The 25,681-nt window shown below is 44.5% G+C and overlaps 1 long non-coding RNA gene across 1 annotated transcript; it reads right to left on the bottom strand.

Moving 5' to 3' along the window:
- Positions 1-5,519: 5,519 nt before the first annotated feature.
- LOC129384277 (uncharacterized) lies at positions 5,520-12,582 on the bottom strand. The gene is made up of 4 exons (XR_008612011.2): positions 12,362-12,582; positions 9,044-9,179; positions 8,876-8,986; positions 5,520-8,554 (listed from the first exon to the last, which is right to left on the bottom strand). It is a non-coding gene; the product is annotated as an uncharacterized lncRNA (long non-coding RNA).
- Positions 12,583-25,681: the final 13,099 nt, after the last annotated feature.

Genomic DNA, 25,681 nt, shown 5'->3' with positions numbered 1-25,681 from the left:
ATATATATATATATATATATATATATATATATATATATAATCCCTTAATCTCATGGATCGAGCAGTTTCTCATTGGACGCAAGCAATTCACTTCAGATAATAACAATCGCTCTCCACTAGCGGACGTCACTTCAGGAGTACCCAAGGGCGCTGGATTGTCCCCTTTGTTATTTTTGATATATATTAACGATCTACCGGCTAACATTACTACGCAACTACGGCTATTTGCTGATGAGTGTGTCATTTACAATCCAATTAAATCGTATGAAGACTCCTTGCAATTACAACTTGACTTGCGTATCATTGACGACTGGTGAAACAAGTGGCATATGCACTAAATCACTCAACGTACAAATCAAAGTTATTTACTAGCAAACACAGCCTCATCACCAACACCTACACGGTGAATAATGTCTCTGTTGAAGCCAAATCAGCATAAGAACACCTCGGAATACATATGGCATCATCGCTAGTATAGAAAAGCCACATAGAAGTTGCTTGTTCCAATGCTTCACGAACGCTGGGCTATTTACGCCGCAATCTTAGCACTGCATCACAAAAGGTTAAAAAACTTGCATACGAACTTCGTCCGTCATAAACTAGAATATGCATCGTCCATTTGGCATCCCTCACAAGCATATCTGACCGCGTATTTGGAATGCACCCTGAACCCGTCCGCTCGCTTCATCAGCTCAAATTACTCCTTTTACGTCAGTGTTTCGTCAGTCAAGCAATCACTTGGTCTGCCACCGCTCGCATCCCACCGTGTCATAGCCTCGCCTTTGCCTGCTCCACTCTTTCTTCAATCACCCGAAATCACGCCATGTGCCACTAAAACCGCCACATAAAGCGTCCTCTCGACTCAGCTATACCAATGCGATAGCGCATGTAAACAGCCACACGGCGTATGTGAACTCATCTTTTTTTTAATGCAATAGTGCTGTGGAATTCCCTCCCAGAAAACATAGTGGCATACACCGCACGCGAAGCATTCTGCGAAAAACTAAGAATGCACTATGCAGCCACAGACGACCACTGTTCCCTCACCGCTCCGATTTTTCTTTCCTTTTTTTCTACTGTTTATATCTTTATATTATGAATGTATTATCAATTGTTCATATTATTTCACTGACTGTATTTCTGCTGTATTTTTTAGCATTTTTGTTCAGATCATTGAAGTTCACATGTATTTGTGTCTCCCTTATGTAATGCCGTCGGGCCTGTAAGGAGAAATAAATGAAATAAAATATACAATCATATAATCATATCAGAAGAAGCCAACAAACATAATATATATATATATATATATATATATATATATATATATATTGGCATATTTCAGGTGCTTAGGTTATGTTTAGAAGAAATTCTTATTTTCAGTCTTATCGTAGACCAAGACGTCCATAGCCGTTTCAAGACGTTTTTCAGAGGTTCTGTGTTTCGTGGGATATGACTGAAAGTTATCTGAAAGTAAAAGTGAAAGTAGTTTGCCATGGCTTCTTAACAGTTAGTGTTTGAAGCCTCTACTTACAAAATAAATTTTTAATGTTTCATTTACCAAGAGTTTCTAATTATTAGCTACATGTCTTGCTATTTAATTAAATGTTTCACCGACATATGTGGGTACTGTTATTCCAACATTTCTGGCCGCTAACCTTCCTTTTCTTCTTTCTGTGTCCGCAAAACACATCATGGACTTATATCTCAACGTTAAATGTATTTTTGCTTATATATGCTGAACTTTGTGTCGTTGCTGTTAAACTCTGTGTGAATGTTTAGTTTAGTTATATCGAATTTTGCCTGATTTCATGCGGCTGCAGTGCCGCTGAAGCGTCACGGGTGCTTTGTGGAGCTAACGAGAGATAGCCTTTACCGGGGGCTCCTCGGCTATCACGTGTTGATTTGATGGCGAAATAATCCGCACTAACCACTTCTTGTGAGTTGTGAATGCGAAAGCATTATTGCTCAATTAAATGCCGCTCAACGGTGATTCTGGTTTTGCACTGCGAGTAATGTATCATAGCGGCACGTGCTGTCCGAGCCAGCAAGCAGCAGGAGCAGCCTCCGCATGCCAACTCCGCATGCCACCGTGACGAGAAACCGAGGAAGCAGCAGCGGCGACCAAGGCCGGTAGGCGCGCCGACCAGTCAAGCGCCCACTGGGGGTATATCCTTGCACGCAAGTGTCCCTTTCTTATTGGCAACTATTTTAGCCGCTTGTGCGCCAGAAATGCACAAGCCATCCTTTAAGTGAAACTGCAAAAACAAAACTGCAATGGTCAATGATCCTCAGACTAGTTTACGTAACATGCACACACACAACCCATGAAAATAGAAAAGGGGAAGCCTCCAAGTTAGCTTAACAAAGTGTCACACACACAGGCTACAGGTTCTGCTGCTATCAGCAGGCCAGCAGGCGCGCCCACCAGTCAAGCCCACTGGGGTTGCAAGAGAGAGATACTGGACCGCGTGCCAGCTTCCGAGAGCGAGGGCCGCGTGGTGTCGCTGTGATGCCCTCTCACATCACGCAGCATCTGGCGCGCTATCGAGGCAACAGATGTTCCTATGCGCCCGCTCTGCTCCGTCCAGGCGCGCTCATGACGTGGCGTCGAAGCCAATGGGACTTTAGGTGCCGTTTCGGACTTTAGGTGCCGTTTCGCTACTACCTAATATATATATATATATATATATATATAAACAAATCTACTCATTGAGTTGTATCACTTGAAGACGTAGACATTACTTATACACTGGAAACTAGAATGTATAAATGACCAAATAAAATTTCAATACGCAACTTTCTAATTGATACACTTTAGGGCACCGATTGCAATATACAAATACAATTATAACTAGGGTGGTTGCTTGGGCTAGTTGGTGATTCAGCGCTGTGTATGTCGTCTATCGCTGTCCTTGTCCTTCGCGCTGTACATTATTTTTATCATACAATTATAAGCTGGTGATTTCACAAAACTAGCTGGGCACTTCGAATGAATTTTAAAACTAGCACCAGTTTTAAGAGAACCGCTGCCAAACTTTCGCTAAAAATGCGTTGTTGTTCTATATACTTTAGCGCAAGCTCTTTGTAGGCACTGAATCTCCATAATTATTGGAAAACCAAGGCATTTCGTCGCAAACTTTGGAAATGCATATCTCGAACCTGTTCGTTCCAAGTGGATATAACTTGCGAAGTGATCAGCTAAAGTTGGTAGGTTGCAATATATGTAATAAAATAATTAGCTTTGAAGTTAATTAGCGATTAATTTTGCTTAGTCATATCATTAGCCAAAAAGCAATCGTCTTTGAAAGGAACCCAGCTCAAGAGACAGAATTGTGCTTTATGCCTCGGGTGAGATTTATAAATACTGTTAAGAAAAGTATGCATGGGAGACTGTACCAGACCAGCTGTCTAGTATTCGCATAGCCAAAGTCTTTCAATGATTAAAGTCTTTGGCAGAGCGCAATGAAAACTGGTCCTGGGGCGCCGCGCTCAAATAAAATTCCCGCCAGTGCAAATTTTGTTGGAGCAGTGGCGCCATCTCTTGGGTTTCCCAAGAGGCAAAACAGTTCAGCTGCAATCTCTGATGCCATGCCCACTCCGAGGTCATGGTTAGCGAAGCTTCGCATAGGCGATGCTGCGGTAGAGCACTGTACGGACCCTGGCTGAGCCCGCTTTATGAAGGATGAGCGCAGCCTGGTTCCAGGCGTACATGTACATGACCGAGCCCAGAAGGGGCCCGGGCGTTCTTACCAAGCTTAGCCAGGGCCCGCGTGTGTGTGACTAGGCCCGCCCGGTCACGCTGGAGGAAATTTGTTGATGATGATCATTAAAATTGGTGCCATGGCCTTCGTAGCCGGCGATAAGACGGAAGATACGGTGTGCACGTCTACAGACTTTTTCATCGGGCGAGGAGGATAGGGCTCGCGGCAAGCCTTTCCTCCTCTCTGGCTTGGGCGATCCAGTGCGGCGCTGCTTGAAAGTATTGCTGTCGCATGCTGCGGAACGATTTTGGAATGTTTTAGATCGTACTTTGTGAAATTTTCGCCATGTCCGTTCATATAAGGTCGTCAGAGAAGCCGTTCGGTGCATCGGTAACTACAGCAGGCAGAAATATGTCTTGGGGGCGCAAAAGATGTGACGCGCATAATCAGCCGCGGTGTACGCGCATTATCAGTCGCGGTGTGTGTATGTGTTGTTTACTATTTTGCGTATATCGGTTTTATTTCAACAAAGAAAACTGGTGTCTCTGTATTGCCAGCATTAAATGGTAAATCAGCTCACTGTGTGATCTCTTGGCATAGGGAGTAAAGCATAAAACATAAGAGCGCATGCTCGTGCACAGCCAACCTAAGGCAACTACGAAAAATCTAAGCGGCAAGCGTTATCAAGTATTTGTGATACACCGGCACCGTTCTGACTCATTTCAAGTCTAGTACGCTTGAAATTACGATATGTCTACGCTAGCCTTCCTGCATGAGCCCGATGGCCCTGCTCAACACAGCGATCACTGCGGTTTAGTTGGTGAACCAGCACGATAAATACATGAGCTGTGTGCTTCGGCATTGCATTTTTTGGCCTGTATACAGCCATAATATATGAGAGGGTGCCGGGTGTCGATACGAAGTTATTGGTTATATCTCTTTTAAACAAAAGGCGGGGGAGAGTGCAAAGGTTCAAGGGGCTAGCGCTCTTTGTGCAACGTATTTTTATTTAATTAAGGCTGAACGTATTTTTGTCAACAAATGATGACGGAAAAGCTGCTAATTAGCAGAAATACACCAATTAACATTTAGGCAAATTTATTAAACCACATGTTACGAGGAAATAGACGAGAAGTTAACCGAGGGGCCCGATTTTTATTAAGCAAATGATTAGAAGCCAACAAACACTGACACCAAGGACAACATGGGGGAAGTTGCCTGCACTTACTAAATGAATTAAATAAATGATAGAATAATGCAAATGAAAATCGATGAAAAAATAACTTGTCGCAAGTGGGGAACGATCCCACATCTTCGCATTACGCGTGCGATGCTCTACCAATTGAGCAACCGCGGCGCCGTTTTGCCATGTACTTTCTTGGGTATTTATGTTTCCTACTAGAACCCTGGGAATGTTAGCCAGCGCCATCACTCACAAACCTTGGCGGTGGATGTGGAACATCCTTTCTGCCGCATGCATCACGAGTACGTGATCTTTTTGGGTGAAGGCAACTGGTCAATAAACCCACGCGTGCTACCTGAAGGCATCAATGTTGCCGGATTCGAGACCCTCGTTACCGTTAGGTTATGAGGGAGTTCGTCATTGTTGGTGCATGTCGAGCTGATGTTGCGGAAAGAATACTGCAACGAAAGTGGAGACAGGCGTGCACAGAGAGACGGGCATGAACGAACGCTCTATAGAAGGTGAAAATGTGGGCCTCATTTTGAGAGATTATAAATTAAATACTAAATTTAACACTCATGGCAATCTGTCACCACGTTTGAAAATTGCAAGAACATGAGGGACAGCGGTTAGAGTGTTCATTTGATTGCACAGAGTTTATTCCTTTTTCTATGCAGAACAAAGTGAAACAAGTTCTTAATGTACAAGTCCTGATAAAACAGAATGCAGACGTTTTGAGAACTAAGTACAATATCATTTAGCACGAGAAAAAGAAAAACTAAGAACAATAGATGCGGAACAGCTATATACCTTAAACAGCACAATTAAAATATGAGACGTAAGAGCAAAACGTTTATATGCACATCATGTCTACATTCCGGGGCACACAATGTTCAAATAAACGACTAGGTCAACCGTGGCTATCTTATTCACGAAGTAATAATTGAAACGAAAAAGAAGCTGAGACTACACAAGCTATACAGTGTCACCGTGTCACCTAGGTCGTATCTACAACGGCACGGCATGCAACTCTAAGCGCCGGCAGTTGCATAGACGAAAAACACATGAACGCGTCTTGCGTTTACCGCGACGTCAATGTTTCGCCGCTCCCTGCAGGCCGCAGTGTAGCACTGTCATCTGCGTGCTGAACGTCAACATTGGGCCTCAAAAATTGGCGCCACGTAACGTCCACCTCCGCAAAGAGTGAATATTTCTTAAAGCGATTACCTAAGTGCATGGGATCAACGGAGACAATGTTTACACACCATGAACGGTCCCCCCTTCCGCAATGGCTGCTTGCATGTCTGCAAGCACCTAGCCTTTTGTTCTCTCAGTGGAATTAACTGACTCTGCTTGGTTTTTCGCTGATTCACCAGCTCCTTCAGGCACCAATTACACCCAAAATAATCATTGAATTGAGTAACACCTTGCACGGGCGCCATGGCAACAGAATCAACTGTACAAAAAATGCAATAAGCTTTGAATGTCTGAAGTTGCCCCTGTCGCTCCAATACGAAGCCATTTTCACTTAACTGGCTTACTTGCTTGAGAAATACGCTTTGAAGAAGCTCCATGCCTAGCTTCTCCTTCCAGAACCACAAGGCTGCAAGAACCCGTTTGCACATCCTCTGCTTAGTAGTAACTTCATTCACCATCAACTGAATGGGCCTGTGAAATGGCCGTGCCACGTGACTTGAAAAGTGGCGTCTCATCAGCGTTTAATGCGATGATGATTCTGGGGCCAACACTATGGTGTTGCAGCTGATAATCTTCGCTACATTTCACCATCCCATATATCACCAAGTGAACTATCATGGTGAAGTGGCTTTGTCAGGTCAAAAAGTGTGCAGTCTTTTAACAATCTTTGCAACTGTGACTCCACATCGAGAGTCACAAAGAAGGCAAATCTGATAGACTGGAAACACTGGTTTTGTGTCCGCACTGTGTGCACCGAAAAGAAGAATTTGTTTCAAAATTTTCTATATGTGTGACGCATTTAGGGCAAAAACAAGAATATGATATTGTTTTGCCCGTTTTGCTCAACAGTTTGGAGAGCTGGTACCGAGAATGCGGCAATATTGCACATTCAAAATTTCTGTTGATAAGGTCTAAGATGTTGGTCAGCCCTGTAAATGATAAATTATTTTTTACAACGTGCCTCAGCACCATGACGAGAATATCACCTTTAGACAGAACAGCGCTTTCAGTGACAACAACATAAAATAATTCCCCGGAATATGACCTGTCACAACGAGCAGGCCTCAAGGAGCAGTCAGGCATTTACTGCTGAAAGTAGAAAAGAAATAACCAAACCAAATTGAGCGTGTGCACACCTGTGTACATGTACTGTTGAGCTCTATAAAAGGCACTGGACCCCAAAAGGAGCTGTTGTGTTAGATGCCTTCCCTGAACAAGAAGCAGGCAATTTCAACTAAAACATTTTCTAACCTACTGCATGGACAACCTGATTGCAACCCTTACTGAAAAAATTCACACGCATGCAGCAATAAACTTAGCACCATAAACTTCGTTCTAAATGACACCAGTCTTCATGTTTAATTTTCAGCTTTAAAAAACGGCTCACCTAGGCTCCATCAGATGTATTATACATAGGCAAGTGTAATATGTTGTTGAGAAAGCTAGCTCATTTACATTTTTGAAGAAGTCTTCCAATGCAGAAATACAGGTAAATAAAATTATGTTAATGTTTCAAGCCATCTTTCCCCCTTACAAGAATTATGCCCCCCTGACTTTATCAGTGTATGTGGACATCCCCCTCAACGAAAGCACACCAGAATATTTTTGCAAAGAACCTATCAAAAATGAAAAAAAAATTGTATAAGCGGTCATCAAACGTGCAGAAGCTGCTTGAACACTTTTACCAACTAATATGAAGCAACTCGCTGAGCAAATTACAGTACTGAAATTGAAAACTAAAAATAGCCTGACATTCAACTCTATAAGCAGCAACCCGAGACCATACTCCTGTGATTAAGCAGTCCATTCATCCTAAAGCAAATGATAAGAGATGTAATGCGCATCAGAAAATTATTTTGCTTTTGTATAATTGTGATTGCATTTCTTAGTGCTTCCGAAAAACACTAATGAAATTTCAATTGAAGCAATATTGAACCAACATTCTTTTACAACAGACATTAGTGTAATTTCTAGCAGAGATCGGTATGTTACATACACTGAACCATTTGCGATGCCCAAACCTGGTGAGTGGCTAACCAACAGTTATTTACTTATGTATGTATCTATTTAAGATACCTTACAGGTCCGAAGAATGGGCATTGGGTAAGGGAAGCTTTAAAAATTTTACACAGTATAAAGAGCAAACAATTATACAGAACATAAAGCGCATCGTTAATAATAATACAGCGAAGTGTCAAGTTTACACAAACTCTAAAATTCTCAGATAAAAAAAAGCAAAGAAGGCATACAAGAAGCGACGCAGACGAAGTTTTTTTAAAGTAAGAAATGAATGTTAATGTAGTGACGAAATTTTTCTTTGTTAGCTTCAGCTACCAGAATATCGGCAAGGTCGTATTGACCTCAAACATGTTTGTGTAGTTCTTGTAAGTTCTGATGGACCTACAATCTTCTTGTCTGAAGTCAGTTCTCCAGGAACATGTTGCTGTGAAGCGTCGTCGTCAGACATGAACAGCTGCAAGAAAAAAAGACAGAATAATAATGAAAGAGAGCAGCGGAACAGTACCTCCTGTTATAGATACACTCAGTGTGGTACTAGGTCAAAATCTTGTTTTATTTTAGCGCAGAATCTGCTATGCCAGCACACACAGTGCGAAGAAAGGGTCAAGTGCTTTCACGTTTCCTGTGTTGTCATTGTAAATTCTGCACTAAAAAACAGGCATATGGATTACCAACTAGCCTGCACTAACACATTAGCGCAGTGAGTTTGGTCAAGATGCTAAGCATGCTTGACATATACTGTATAAGGCAGCAGTTCATTTATATATATGCATACATCTGTTCATCATTCAGTGATGCGTCATGGGAAGTCATCGAGCTGGCATGCTGCAGCATGAGCTGTCGTCGTGCTGCTGGCCGTTGCACTCCAAACGTTGTTTCTAGCCTCCTGCGACAATATAGCTTATTATATCATGCACTTAAGATCCGAAACATACTACCTCACCTGTTCATCATCACTACCCGATGTGTCCGCTTCTTTCTGTCGAGAATGGGGCTCTACCTGCTGCTTGGCTTGGTGCAGCTGCTGTGCTGTTAGCAGGTGCATCATCGTCAGATACGGGTGCATCTGTTGGCAGTGCCTGAACATAGAAACCCATCTTAGAAATATGTGCGTGCCTTAAGAGGAAGCTCCACCTCGGTAGCTGTCATCTAAATAATTAGGAATGAGAAATCGTTTTCCTTGAGAAGCATAGCACTGGTTTCGAATAGGTCTGTTGCATTTAAACAAGAAAATCAAAATCCAGCGTGTTTAGTACCGTATTTTTAATTCTTGGGTAACATTATTTTTCATTTCTTGAAAACGGAAAAATTTAGACTCGGCAACTTTGACTCAGCCATGAAAATCGATACCACAATTCTCTAAACTGCACCTAATAATGCATTTAAAGCGGACAAAATTTATGTATGATTTACCACTCTGAAATATAACACTGGTTTGTAGGTAGGTTTTTGCAAAGCTCTAGAAAATACTGTAGCAACTTCACATAACCTCTGAATTCACACTGTACGCTTTAGACGTTCTAATAGATGCAAGTTACTTAACTACGACAGCGGCTTTCGGTATACAGAATGACGGGTTTGTGAACTTCGTACTTTAAACATATCGAGGCCCTTAGTCAAAATTCTGCTTTTACCTGTCGCTAGAACTTAACTTTCTAATATTCAACAAGGTTCGCTCAAATCGGCACAGTGGTTGTTCTATAAAACCAGTTCTGCGTTTCATACGGAAGTAGGAGTTGGGCGTCAAGATAAAGCTTCCTCCTAATGGAAGAAAATGTAGTAACTGGTGTCTAAATGACGGTTGCCCTTTACCACTGCTTTATTTGTACTCAAAGGTAACAGCCATAGCACTCTCTTCGGTCGGCACTTTTTAATAAGGAATCTTTAATAGCGTAGTTCAGCATTACCACGCCTTGTAGGAATGAGTTCTGCGGCAAATATTTTTTGCTGCCCTCAGCAACTACACGTGTGGACAGAGCAAATAACGATGCTGGGTGCATTACTGAATTACATGAACGAAAAATTGCAGTCCCGTATGAATTTTCAGCACAAATAAAACAGCGGGACAAGCGCACATCGAAAGTATTAGAATAACAACTAAGACAAACACTGCGTTGGTGAGCCCGCGAAGTACTCGGTAGCATGAAGTCTGGTCCATAGTTAATGTACCCTTCATATTGGCCTCTCTTCTTTCTTTTTGGAGCGTTACATATTCTTTATGAAACTTTAAGGCTCCCTCAAGAAATAGGCGCTTTGTTATTAAATCCTCATAAACATGTAACACGTGGGAATCACTCCGTAGGAACGGCGGTAGATGTTCCCTGGGGCGCTACAACGTAAAACTATTCCAAACTTTTCTATTCCAATTCTCCAATGACCCTTCCGTGATTGGTCAAAAGCTTTTTTTTTTAGCCCCCCCCTCACGTCACAAAAACCGCGATAGCTCCCCATCTGATGTGAGGTGTACACACTGGTCATATACGATTTGACCGAACGAAAGAAAAACAGTTATTTCGCCATTAGCCCTCGGCTTTTGGTAAAAATTTTCGGGCTGCACCCACTTCACCTGCCTCTCACGCGACGTCCCAAAACCGCAAGAACTCACCGCGTCAGAGTGACGTGTACGTGTTTAAGATGCATTAATATGCCGAACAAAACTGAATTTTCTTCGGAATAGCCGCAAGCTGCCCCGTTCCGAAAGGAATAAAAGATGGCTGCCGCCGATCGCTCATGCACTGGCTACTCGTACCTGCCGGAGACCATAGGTTTATTTGCGTGTAATAAAACTCTTTGCGTGGCCGCGTAACGTTTTCGAGCCGTTTCGGCACGTTCACGCCCTCGTTATGCCAACTCTTCTTTGCTGAAGATCCGTTTTAGCGTTATTCTTAAGCTGTCGTTGCATGCCGCCGCCATTGTCGACGAGCCAGTGCATGCTAAGTAAGGGAAAGCGGACCAATCGCAGACGCTGGCACCACCCTCTTCATCCGGTTATCGATTTTCAGTGCAGTGGCTCGGCCCCATTGAATCCCTTTCTACTTGAGCGTGCTCCTCGCCTCTTGTGAGCCAATTAGATAACACAAGCCGCTCAGTGTAGGCAATGTTATTCATTTTTCAAGCAAACAAAACTGACATCTTTGAACGAGGCAAGCGTTTCATTGGTCTGTTTAGACAACCCTGCGAGTGACCGCCCGATGCTTGCGTCGGTGGTTACGCAAGTTTGGCGTCAGGAGATTGGAATGAAAACATATTGGAATAATTTTACGTTATAGGGCCCCTGTTTCGCATTTGAATATTTTATTTAACAGTATTATACATTTTGTTTCCCAATATAGATGTCACAAAAATGAAGTCAATAAATTAAATTTAGTAAAACAGAAGTCACGTACGTTTACACAGCGCGATATTTCTTGTGTCGGTATGCGGCTCAAAGTACGAGCACACGGCTAGCATGGCTCTTCACATACACCGCGTTCCCTACAGTGCGCTGCCAAATGTACCCCATTCTAGTACACTGTACCTCCACGTGCGATCGTGCTCCGCTACTTTTCGGGCACACTGTCTTTGAGCACGGGAAAGTTAACAAAAATAACATTTTCAATGATAAACCACGCGAAAGCGCGTTATGAGGATGACCCGAATCTGGCAGGGGTGAGCATTGAGGACATTGAAAACTTCAGCCCTCAACATACAAAGGACTTCAAATCAAAATTCTTCTATTTTGAGAAGTGGCCGGATCCTGATGGGATGTCGGATTATTACCGGGCTCGAATTCTTGCCTTGGAAGGTAAGCTCATTATGTGAAAGCCTAGTATACATTTCGTTTGCTTTCTCAAGTTAAATATTCAGTGTATCTTGTGTTCCGAGGTGCGAATATGCCAATTGATATTGCTCCCCGGTGCATGTGCTCAATTGGCTGGTACAATGTACAATGTACAATGTACGATTGGCTGGTACATTGCGCAATGTACAATGTGCTGGCATTGTAGACTGTGCGCTAAAATAAAAGAAGATTTTGACATTGCACTATCACAAGTACTGTTGTCCTGAAATGAGGGTAATAGGTGTATTTTTTCAACTTCTGTAATATTCAAATACGCTTAAGAAATTCAATTGCGAAGCAATCTTTTATAACATTTATGCAATTACTGTCTTTCATGCGCACTAAAACACAATTGTATAATCAGTAGTTATGCAAAAACAGTTCATATCGGCTGCACGAATAACTGTGAAAATGTTTCATGCTTTTCCTGAAAATACGTACAGTTGTATTTTTTCCGGCTGTTCGAGGTTTATGTGCAGATTGAGCATACTGATGCAGCTGGACTACTGAAAATCTTGATGTGCCTAATACAAATAAGAAAGCGTATTAAATAAGCATGCGCAATATAAGTATCAGTGTGTCAACTACTAAATATGTTGCAACGCTTTCTTTTTCCTTTGCACTAATAGCATGCGTCACACAGGCATAGCTCTTAATGAAGTTATTTCCTCTCAACATATTCCAGAATCTGAGGAAGACTTCGAAATTGAAGGCGGGAACCGTCAGAGGCTTCGCTTTGAGCGAACGGCATATTCGTTAAACTGCGAGTGGGAAGATGATGATGTTCAGCCAGGGGTATCTATTTACTCAGTGTTATCATTGCTTATGGATGGAATCTCTTAAAGTAGACTCGTAAGACGTTTTATGGTTTTTTGTGCAGTGCCCTGCAAGAAAGCAAGCGGGACCGAAGCATGGACTTCTTCAAATACTGAAAAAGAAAACAAAGGACATCAGGCAACGAGAGGCGTTGGCCTCTTCGCAGAAACCGAAAAGGAAGAACGTGGACGATATTGGCGACAGCCGTGTCTTTGATCTCCGTGAGGCAGAGAGAGAGAGACAATATTTATTTGTCATGAGATTGTGCGACTTCCTCGCAGGGTGGAGCCCTTAGTTCAGGGCCACATTGGCTCGCGCCGCTCCGCGTGCCCGCCGGATCAGCCGTCGCTGCTCTTGCGGGTCTGAGCTGGTCAGCGCAGTCTCCCAGGAGGAAGGTGAAGGTGAAGGAATAGGGGAGTAGCCCGGAAGGTGTGGGCACTCCTAGGTGCAATGATATACCGTGGGCTTTGCTCCACAATAGGGACAGTATGAGGGATATTGTGTGGGGTGGAAGAGGTGAAGATAAAAGAGGCAGGGAAATGAATTAGTTTGAAGCTGTCGCCACACAACGGCATCTTCTCGATTAAGGGAATTATGTGGTGGAGGGAAGTGTCTCCTGGTATCTCTGTAATATTGTAGAGTTTCAGTGTAGTTCAGTGGTTATGTCGGTGCGTCGTCTGGGTTGGACAGCTCTTCCAATGGTGCCCGGCTAGCGAGCTCTCGGGCTACCGCATTAGCGCGTTCATTACCATGGATAGAAGCGTGTCCAGGTGTGCAGACGATACGCACCTTGTGTAACGCTGTGGGGTGTAATGATGTAAGGATGCGGTGTGTATAGGGTGTCACCCTCCCTTGTGCCAAAGTCCTGCAGGTGGTCTGAGAATCAGTGACCACTGTGATAGGTCCATCCGGCGCCGGCATGGTTGAAGCGTGTACGATGGCTAGGGCGATAGCAGCCTCTTCCGCCGTGCCACTGTCCACAGTGTTGAGCGTGGTCGAAGCCCTCAGAATGTCTGCACTATCTAGCACGACTAGAGATAGGGCACGTTTCTGTGGGTAGCGGGCCACGTCGGTGTATAGGACTGGTGTGTTTGATGTGTCATCGCCAGAGTCGAGCCAGGGCTTGTGCTCTTGCCTTTCTTCGATCTTTATGACAGTCAGGGTGCATATTCTGGGGAATTGGGGCCACGTGAATTTTGTTGCGAATGCAAAGCGGAAGAAGTGTGCGGTCTTCCTGTTGTGGTTTTCTTGGTGTTTGGTATCCTAGCCGGGATAGAATGTGGCACCCTTGCATTGTTCGTTGCAGACGTTGCAATTAGCTGTTAAGATGACCTTCAACTAGTTCGCGGATGGTGTTGTGCACCCCCAGTCGTAGTAGGAGCTGCGTAGACGCACGTTAGGGTAGTCCCAGCGCTGCCTTTAGTGCCGTACGGAGGAGGGTGTCCATCTGGTGCATCTCAGTCTGAGTCAGATTATGATAGGGGAAGTGGTAGGTTAATCGGCTAATTATGAGGGCCTGCACAATTCGGAGTACGTCTATTTCTTTTAGTCCTTGTCGGCGGTTTGTAATGCGCTTTATCATGTGCGTTATTTGGGTAAGTTGTTGGCGAAGCACGTGTAAGGTATGTGTGGCCTTTCCGTTGTGTTGTATGTGAAGGCCTAGTACACGTAGTCTGTCTACCCTTGGAATAACGTTGCCATTGAGATGCAATGTGATAGCTGGTGGAATATCGGCCTTGTTTCGTTTTTTGAATACAAGCAGGAGCTCCGACTTCTCAGCTGCGCATGTGAGTCCTCCGGCTGTTGCATACTCTTGAACTATATTTACGGCTTCCTGTAGTGCGTCTTGAATGGCGCCGTCTGACCCTGTGGTCACCTAGATTGTAACATCATCGGCGTACAGGGCGTGCTGCACGTTCGGAAGTTTGTCGAGGAGCGGTGGTAGCTTTCCCGTCGCCACGTTGAACAGGGTGGGTGACAGAACCGAACCTGGGGAATCCCTCTGCCGGAAAGCTTTATGATATCCGACCGAATATCACCTAGGCCGATGGTGGCTGTGCGGTCAGATAAAAAGGCATGGACATAATAAATGCGTTTTCCGCATCGGGAGAATGCAAGGTTGTTTAGAATGAGGCCATGTGAGACGTTATCGAAGGCTCCTTTGAGGTCCAACGCCAGAATGGCTCTTGTTTGAGCTTTACTTGGACTGCCCACAGCACCCTCCTTAAGTTGTATGAGTATGTCCTGCACAGACAGACCTGGTCGATAGCCGAATAAGGTATTGGGGAAGAATTGGTTCGCTTCGAGGTGAGTCTGGAGGCGAATTAGAACTACGTGCTCGAAGAGTTTGTCAATACACGAAGTCAGGGAAATGGGTCTGAGATTTTGGAGGGACAGCGGTTTCCCGGGTTTCGGAATTAAGGTGATATCGGCGTGTCGCCATTCCTGTGGAAGCATTCCGTTTTTCCAATTGTCGTTGTAGTATGCAGTGAGTTGCCGTATGGCCTGGTCGTCGAGGTTGCGTAGCAGTGCATAGTGAATGCCGTCTGCTCCGGGCGCCGTGTTTCGTCTTATGCCGCGTACGGCTGCCCTCACTTCTGTCTCTGTAATATCGCCGTCCAACTGGGTTTCTTCCTCGTGTGGATAATCTTTGTACTCCGGTCGGTGGCTATAGATATGTATCTCTGTTGCAGTGTTTGGAGGAGCGCGTCATCATCCATTTGTTCTTTGGGGATGATAGTGTGGACTGTGTTCGTTGTATGCGTTTTTGTGTGCGTTGGGTTGAGTAGTGCTCTGAGGAGGGACCACGTTTTGGAACTACTTAGTGTGCCATTAAGGCGGTCGCAGAGGTTGTGCCAATTGCTATTAGTGAGGCTGATGGCGTATTCTTAAGCTTCTGCTGTGATCCAGGTGATTCTTTGTTTCAGCCTACGGTTGTGCCTCTGCCTCTTCCATCGTTTGGTCAGGCCTCTTCGAGCATCCCAGAGATGGAGCAGATGTCTGTCCACATCCGGTGTCTCCGTTGTTGCAGTAAGTTGCTTAGTGGCTGCTTTAAAATCTGCTTGTAGCTGTTGTGTCCACACGCGTAGAGATGGCGGGTCGTGTTGTTGAGATTTGGTTCTGTTGCGCCGGAAAGTGCGCCGGACGTTCTGGGGTGCGTACGGCCACCAGTTGGACTTCTGTGGCTAGAATGCTGTGGTCACTGCCCAGATTCTCTATTAGGTTGTTCCAGGAGCATTGAGTCAACCCCTTGAACATTGTTAGGTCAGGACAGGTATCCCTGCTTACGCTGTTGCCCGTTCTGGTTGGTGCGTCAGGTTCTGTCAGCAGAGTGAATTGATGAAGGTTCATGGCGTGGGCTAGACGGCGGCCTTTTGGAGTTTCTGTTTGGTACCCCCAGGCTGGGTGGGACGCATTGAAATCTCCCAGAATAATCAATTTTTTGGCTTGTTTACTGGCGGCCGAAAAAAGTTGTCCGAAGTCGTCTCGTCGCGATTTGGGTGCACTGTAGATATTAAGTAAAAACAAGCTGGTTTCATATCGATTCCTAGGTACAATTCCGAATGGGCTCCGGCTCTTGGAACACCTCACAGCTGATCTTTAGTTTCTACAACGTGCTTACCACCACCAGTCGACGGATCTTAACGGGTGAAATCTTTTGAGACCAAGATCTCCCAGATCCGGGGAAACCTTGGCCCTTGGACATTTCGAGGCGAGCAGGCCGCAGCGCTAGGCCTAACGTAGGCGCCGTGATTACAGCGAGGCAGCATCGCGTGCCGCCCATGCCCACTGCACTGCTACCGTGACGATGGCTGCCCGAGACCCCCTGCCTACCGCAGCATTGGACGAAACCACACCAGCCGCCGCTATGGATCAAGAACCGACTCAAGACAACGAAGACGGGGCTTTGTTTCTCGTGGCCCGAAAGCGCAAGAAACAGGTCCAAGCTACATCGAGCTTTCCACCCAACGCCGAACCCGCACAGCAGGACCACCTACATCTGACATTGCGCAATAAGAGCTCGCAGCTGCCCCCGCTACCGATCGACGACTTGAAAGTGGTCTTCCGACCGATAGATGGACTGAATCTCGGTGAGTGGCCGCAGCACTCTCTATAGCCAGAGCTATAGGCACAGCAGCTCAATCAAACGAGAGCACGCTCCACCAGCTAACCATCCGCATACGCCGAGAGCAGAATGTCGCAGTGGTCAGCACACCGGACGAAGAACTAGCGGCAAGACTGGAGCTGATCAAGTCTATATGCCTGGAAAACAAGCAGTACGAGGTTCAGGCCTATGTGGCTGCGCCGGATGCTTCCTGCAAAAGAGTCATCTCCGGCATAGAAAAGAACACAATGCCGACAACGCGGATGACAAATATCCGATCACCGATGGCTCAGGTCCTACATGCAAGAATGATGGGAAATTCAACCACGGCCATCATCACGTTCTCTGGCATTCGGGTTCCCCGGTACATCTACTATTACGGAGCAGAAAACCGGTGCTATATTCATAAACCCCGACAGCAGCTGTGCAGCGTGTGCGTCTCCACGGGTCATCGAGCGGATGTTTGCCCAACCCCGGATAAACCCCGGTGTGCTGCGTGCGGAACTTCCAACCCCTCCGAAGGACATGATTGCACGCTGAAATCTTTTCATTGTGGTGGTGAGCACCCCGCCACTGACTCTCGATGTCCAGTAAGGCGACGCAAACCCTTTCACAAGAGCCACGTGTTCCGAGAGCAGCAGAAAATGGCGGAGCAACAACTCCAGCCCGACAAGAAGTACAGCAAGGTAACGACATTCAACGGTGTGGCACCTGCGACTACTGATGCAACACGTGGTCGGCCTCGCTACCGATCCCGGGGACACAGCCAGTCCCAAAGTCGCAGTACGTCCAGGGTCCGCACGCCGTCCAAGAACCAGAAGCAACTACGTGGTCGAATCCGATCTGGGAGCCGCAGCCTGACGCAGCAGAAACAGCTACCGAAGGAACCTCAGGCCGCGTGGACGAAAACGCCCGACCATCACACCAGGAAGGTGACAGCGGTGAGTTGGTCAGCGCAGTCTCCCCCTTTTTCCTCCTCCCTTCCTTCACTTCCGTCCGCACAGCAAACAAACAAACAAAACAAACTGTCTCCCACAGCGACGCTTTCACTCACCCAGACACACAAACTCGCACCTGAGAAGCTCCCTCACAATTCCTGCACCAAACAAGAAGTGTGCGAAATGATAGAGGAAATGGTGACTGTTTGGAGAGCGGAAATGCAAAAAATGAAGGAAGAGATCATGGCTGATGCCAAGCACATGCTACAACAGGTCATACAACAAGCCATGACTGACACGAAACTATTCATCAGTGCAACATTTAGCTAAACTTTCAGCCATCAAAACAACTCACTTCCACATGACACTAACGCCACTTGAGAACCAAGAAGTTCACACCTTTATACCCGCCCGGCTCGTACAACAACACCTGCCCTCACCAGCGAAGCGGTATCAACCATACCTAAGAGGCGTACTACCACCACCTTCCGGGTGTGGCAATGGAATTGTAGAGGGTATCAAAGGAAGAGGGGTTCCCTCACACAGTTCCTAGCCACACATCCTCACCCACCAGACGTTATAGCACTTCAAGAAGTACATTGCATTCCCACGCTCACTGGATACAATGCATACACCGACAAGCATGACACCAAAAAACAACCACTAGCTGCCACCCTTGTGTCCAAACAAATCTCCGTGAGAAGCTACAGCGGCTAGACGACATAATAGAAGAAAAAAGAAAAGAGAACGATGAAAGATCTTCGGGCTAAGAACAGAACCCTCGAGCAGGAAGCAAAGGCCCTCAGGCAGCTGAACATGACACTCCAAGAGAAAATGGTAATGATGCTCGACAGCAACAAAGGTATGGTATTCAGCTTTCCGTACTTTTGTGGCTGCGAAATGGTGTTATTTGTAATGTGTATGCACTGCGTATAGCTGTAATGTTTTGTTTAAAATGTGGTTTTCTTAAAACTTAAATATATTACCATTTTTATTGCTATTTCACATATCAAATTTTCAACAACGGGTGATGATAGGCTGTCTTTTTGAAGTAACTGCAATCTGCTGTTTGTAACGAGCCATATATCACGTTTATAATGCAGGATACTGTGGAGCTCTATGCCATAAGATGTCACTTGACGATTCTACCATTAGGGAAGCACAAGATAATGAAAGTTTCCAGAGAATCCAACCGTCGATGCCACCACAACCACCACCAGCCGATTATTTAAGAAAGGGTAACAGCATGGTAAGATGCACATCTAAAGGGCAACTTGAACAGTTATTTTGTATTATTACTATATGCATGCCATAAGTTAAATTACTTTGTGCGTGCCTGTAACAGCTATTGCTTTTTCAAATGGTCGCTAAAAATTTTTTTGCAACACATTTCTTTGGTGCAGGTGGACAGTGGCCATGGCTTGGAGATCAATGAACATACGTGGAGCCACATCCAAGGCCATCAGAAGGATTCACTCTTTGCAAAAGATCTCCTGTTGGGTATTTGGCCTAAGGAACAATTGAAAACCGCTCTTTACACGGTGCGCAACTGTACTTTAAAGCTTACTGTAGCCTTTTTAATAACTAAAAGTTGCAGCATTATGGTGAATAGTCCATTTCTGTCTCGTAGGTGAGCAGTGTTCTAGATGTCCACGTCGGCCTGCAAAGGCACCGCTGACACCTTCGAAGGTGGAAGGGATGCGCGGTAAGTGAATCGTCTTAGAGCCTTTGTATACGTTTAAAATTGTTTCTTGCTGCCAGCTAGTGAGACCTTGTGAATTCTTGGGTTTTAGACTGCCACAGACAATGACTGCAGCGCCAGGGCATCCGTGAACACCTTTTGCAGCTGAACCATTTTGTGGTTCAGAAGCTGATGGACCGTGAGAGGCTGCCAAACGGTAAGTGCTGTTGTGCATGTTTTGGGCACTAATTTCGGAAAGGTTCTAAATTTGTATGTAGCTTGGGAGCAATATGCAGCCCTAATCTTCTGAGAGATCCCTCTTGAAGTCAATATAGTTTAGCAGCGCGCAACCACTACAAATGATGCGCAGCATCAGCTCTCTTACTATCAGTTTTTTTTAATCCATTACAATTAATGGAAGTGCTGCACCAATTGCACCAAGACAGAAAGACCAACACATAATGGGTGAAACGATTGCATTTCATATTTATCGCACCACATCTGCACCTAGGCTCACAATATTTCTGTAACCTCCATGTCGAATGAAGGCTGAATGAACTGTAATGGTTCTAAAAGCTACTTGTAGGTCATCCAAGTGACCAAGCCAAGCTAATTTTCAGTCTTTAAGCCATTGATAGCGGCGCGTGAACATGGGTGTGCAGCGGTGGTGTGACAACTAACGCTGTTTTTCTTGCTCGAAAAGCTGTTCGAAAACACCAAAAGCTACTTCCATCACTGCATTACAGCAATAGGAAACTTATTCGTGTACTTTTTATGGGACAATTATGGTAATGATTTGCTTATTTTGTGTGAAAGTCTGTGAGAATAGCATTTTTGCAGCAAGCCAGCAGCCCTCTTGCTATTATTGGAACGCGCTTCTCGGCAGAGTAAGGCAAGAGAGCATCACGCGTACCAAACGAGTGAACATTTATTAGCTGCGGTCCCCTCGAAGGTAATTCGCATTGTCCCGCGCGCATGCGCTCTTGGCCCTACCCCTCAAGCGCCGTTTTGCGTCTCCACCCTATCATCTGTTGCAGCTGCAATATAGATATATTCATAATGTAATGCCAGGGCCGCACCACCATTTTGCTGCATGATGTGCATGAATTTGAAGCTTTTCTGCTCTTATGCATCTTTCATCATTTTTCAGGGAAGAGGACAAGCTTGACCCACAAGCAAGCTATGACTGGGTGCAGCAGGCTCCTGGGGTGGAAGTTATACTGAAATACTCTCACGCGAGAGTATTCAGTAATAATTTATTTATATGTACATCTGGTTGCACGGCTTCGTTAGAAGCCGTGCTTCGCGTGAGAGTGAATTATTAGTAAATAAATTATTTATATGTACACCTGGTTGTTGCTCGTAATAGTCAATGTAATAGTGATTTATGTTCTGTTCTAGTAGTATTTTTATTTAATACGTCTATCGTTAGGCCGGCATATCAGTTTTACATAGTCACAATGATTCATAATCTCGTGTTTCAGTGGTAATTTATTTATTTACTATTACATACTTCCGACTTTACTTTTGAGCCTTAGGTCGGAGCAGGTATTTACAGCTTGCCTACAATACTGTACAGCATCGCACATTTTTGTTTTAACGGTCCTGCTACGAAAGCAATGTATTTGTAGGCAGACCAGTTTCCTTTTTAATATTATCTTTTCTGTGCTTGTGAAGAGCCACATTTTAAAAAGTATTGCTAGTATGGGGGTCTTTCATAGCAGTTATTCATAGTGCGCAAGGAAATCACAAAGCCTTTAGAACATTCATGTCATTTTAATGCATCTCTAATGTTCTTAAGCCCCTATTTGTTCAATCTCTGCTTTAACTAACTTGCTGTTGTCATAAACACAAGAAATTGTAGCATTGTCATCCTTTTTATTTTTGCTTAGCCCTTTTTTTGATCCCATCAATCTGTTTTGTAGGCATATATGTTTTGAGAGTCAGTTCTTATGTTTTCTTTCTGTGTTAATGAGATCTCTTGACGCTTTGTACGCTCACCGTTTTCTCCTTTTTTTCCCTTCTACTATGCGCTATTTATTGTTAATTTCCATTATTGTATTGATGTAACCCTTTCTTTTTCATTTTAGTTTTATAAAAGTTTATTGCTGTTTCTTTGTTTTCCCCTTTCTCAAGTGTACTCACTCCCCTCTGTAATGCCCTCGGGCCCTCAGGGTAATGAAATAAATAAATAAATAAATAAATAAATAAATAAATAAATAAATAAATAAATACTGTGCATGAAATTTTGTTTTTGTTCTGTGGTTCTGATGGTTGCCTTCTCTAGCAATCTAAAATGTATACAGTTTAATTCAGGACAGTACAATTTCTATCTTTTTATGTACGCGACATGCAACCGAAACAGGCAGCTGTTGCAAAAGGTGCTGCTTTTGGCCATTCTCACTGCTGAAGCTGCAAGCTGTTGCGAACAACGCCAACAGTGCTATTTTTCTGCCACCTCCTTGGATAATTAGCCTGTGCAAAGAGTGTGCTCTGACATCTGGGAGGTTAGATGTTACAAACCATTTCCTTGCAGGAGTGGAATAAGAATGTCACCGGGACGTTGCATGCAATTCCTAGTCTCCTGCCATCGTAACCACTTGTATTCTATGTGTAGATAGTCTTAACAATGCCCTACTTTCCACGTAGTTGGTGCCCCATCACACCATGTTTAAAGGTAATAAATTATTGTAAAAAACAATCACGTCATTTGTATGGTTTTTATTTCATGCATGTGCACCTAGGTCCACGTTGCATGTTTGCCACCAGTTAGCTTCAATTGGATGACCATATGCGTTGAACTGGCTAAAATGTAGGACACCTGTTTACTTCAACTGGTTCACTTGGTGCTTACCATTTAGCTTCAACTGAATGACCACTTCGCTCCAATTGGATAACCATGAGTGTTCAATTTGTAGACCAGTTTGGCACCAGTTAGCTTTAATTGGATAACCACATGTGTTCAAGTGGTCAACCAGATGAATACCAGTCTACTTGAGCTGGTTGATCAGTTGGGCACCAATTAGCTTCAGTTAGATGACCATACATGTACAACTGGTTAAGATGTGACACGCCAGTTTACTTCAACTGGTTCAACAGTTGAGCACCATGCAGCTTAAATTGGAGGACAAGTTGAGCCCCAGATAACTTCAATTGGAGGAGCATATGTGTTAAACTGCTATATCAGTTGTATACCAGTCTACTTCAAGTGGTTGACCAGCTTCAATAGCTTTATTAATTGGTTTACCAATTAGATTTAATTGGTGCCCTCCAACTGATGGCGAAATTCCAGCTGGTTGAAAACCAATTGGGCCCAATCGGTACTTTTCCAATTGGACCATTAATGTTTTTGACTGGGCGGTCACGGCAATTGCATTTCGAGGGGGCGAAATGCGACGACACCTGGTGTACTTAGATTTAGGTGCATTCAGGTGGTCGAAATTAATCCGGATCCCACTACGGTGTGCCTCTTAATCATATCGGGGTTTTGGCACGTAATACGCCACAATATAAATGAAATGTTTGCTTATGCGCTGCATGAAAAGTCATTAGGACAACGGTATAGCGACAATAAAAGATAACAAAAAGATTTTCTAAAACAAAGTGCAAAACGAACACGAAAAAGCGGATACAAGCCAACCCACACCGCTTGGGCAGTATCCTTTACTACGAGCGTGGGCGTTTTGTTCCGCATGATTTTGTTTACTTCACCGGCCCGGATAATAATTTACTTGTCACGCTTCATTGAACTTAAATGAATTAAATTTGAAAGCAATCTGTACTTTTTTGAAACGCAGAAGACATTTTCTTCAAAATCATCCCTTTGCAATGTCGCGATGACGTTTAAAGCCAGAAGGACGAAGTTTAGGCAAAGCCCACTCTCCAGCTATCATGCACATGCTGGCTGAATAGCGCTGCTTGCAGCTCCCGTAGACTTCAGTGCCACAGTTCAATCATGTTACTGTCACAAACTAAAGGTCAACAGTGGGTTCTGCACTTCTGAACCTTGTATTGGCTTGATTTCACGATGTTTCAGCCAGCATACGCACTCTTTTGATCGCAGCAGCTCAATCTAAACAATGAATGACGCACACAAGAGCGCGAGTGCGTTAAAGAGCGCAGAGACACTGACATGGAATTCATGAACAATTCTTGCCCTTTCGGCTTTGCGCACGCACGAGCTTGAACTTTGAGAGACTTGACACGTCATCGACTCTCCAAAGCGCGTAAACGGGACGAACCCTTATAGTTATTTTTATCAACTTATAATGTGCCTTCAGAAATTGGCTTCTGTAAGTAATTTACTACAGTCCAATATGGCACTATTGTATTACGCGTGCTCGCTGTACATCGCTTCATGCTATATGAGAATTGCTTACATAAACTTGGCCTCTTCGGCTTAGCACAGCATATTGGTTTCGTGTTTCATCGTGTTATTTCCATCTTCGATATGCTGCATGGCAAAGCGCATGCGCATATACCCTTTAATTGCTACAGTCGTGCTCTTTTTTTTTTTTTGAACTATACAAGCCATCAAAATATCTAATATAGTCACCGACGGTGACTCTCACTACTCATGCTTCTGCAGATATATCGAAACATATACTCAGACGTGTCCAACCTTACTTATTAATCGATATTGCAAGAGACAACAGAGTTGGAGTCAACGTAAAGCACTTCAATATTAAAAAAAAAAAATACTGGTGACGGACGACTAGCACACAACACACCTGAGACGAATTCACTCATCGGCGTCTTTCACACACAACTTCTTAGCCAGAACTCTAGTTGACGTCTACGTAAAGCGAATGATGCTGGGTGTATTTGGCTCATGAACAATGTTTGTGTGCATAAGAAGTATGGTTTTCGAGTTCTGAATGTTAGTTTTAAAAAGCAGCCCATTTGTTTATTGCACTTTTTCTGCCTTAGTGGGCTTGAATTTCACTGCCATCTGTATTTTTCCAAATGCAGACGGCAATAAAATTTGGCGAACAGACATAGGAAGCTATAACATAAAGCTATTCCAAACTTTTCTATTCCAATTCTGCAATCAGCCCTCCCCGATCGGTAAAAAAATGTTCGGACCACACCCACTTCGCTTGTCTTTCACGCGACGTCAAGAAAACGGCGGAATATTGATATAATATGTGCACACTGATTATGCGTGATTGTACCAAAAGGAATGAATGATAATTATTTATGATTCGATGCATTTTTCGCCATCAGCCCTCTGCTATTGGTCAAGCGTTTTTTGGGCTGCGTTCACTTCAGCTGTCTGTCACTCGACGTCACGAAACCGTGAAAGCTAACCGCGTCAAAATGACGTGTACGCACTAAAGATGCATTCATACGCCGAAAAAAAAAACAATGTTTTTCTGAATAGCTGGGAAGTGCCCCGTTCCAAAGGGAATTCGCAACGTTCACGTACGGTGGCGCCGTCGTGCGGCGGCGGCCGGGAAGAATCGAAAGATTATACTCGCCTCTGGCTGCTGCCCGTTCGCGTAGCGTATTGGTGTTGTCTACGCTTTTCCTTCACTTTTGGTTGATGTTTTAACGCGTTCAAAGCTCCCGTAGGATCCTGAAGGACACTTAACATTCTCAGAATGAGCAAACATAGAAGTAAACGTATTTGCTGCGTGCCGCAATGGGTGCCGAGCGGTAGTTATGCGGTAGGTGATGTGAACCGTCACTCATTCCCACCAGCTGCGTCCATGAGGAAGAAATTGATTATTAAGATGCGGATCGGCAAAGCTGTCACAGAAGCGATGAAGGTTTGCAGTGCGCACTTCATGCCGGAGGTCTTCTTTTTTGGAACACGACAGATGAGTGACGATTCCCAGCACTGGAAATTGCGGATAGACGCACCTCCATAAAGACGTAGGCATAACACTATATTACGTGCAGGGAAAGAAATAATGCGCAATGTTAACTGAAATGTGTTGTAGGATGATTGATGCTTGCGTTCTTGCCACTTTTAAGAACGGCCAGCTGCAGTGCAAGTTTGCCAGCCATTTACGCCAGCGGTGGCGGCCTCATCTTGGAATGCCGCCGCCAACCTCTAGCCACGGCGTGACTAAGTCGACTTTGTGTCGGGAACAATACGCACGTCCTCCACTCTCCGTCGCTTCAGCTAGGATGCGTTTGACGAAGCAGGCTTTGTGCTGAAACCGTCACCGTTACGCTCTAGCCTCGTCGCCGTTGTGACTGAAGGAGTTCGACGA

The sequence above is a fragment of the Dermacentor andersoni genome, chromosome 8 (assembly GCF_023375885.2).
Source record: "Dermacentor andersoni chromosome 8, qqDerAnde1_hic_scaffold, whole genome shotgun sequence".
Lineage (NCBI taxonomy): Eukaryota > Metazoa > Arthropoda > Arachnida > Ixodida > Ixodidae > Dermacentor > Dermacentor andersoni.
Note: the sequence above shows the minus strand (reverse complement) of the source record. Positions and strands in the feature narration are given on the sequence as shown.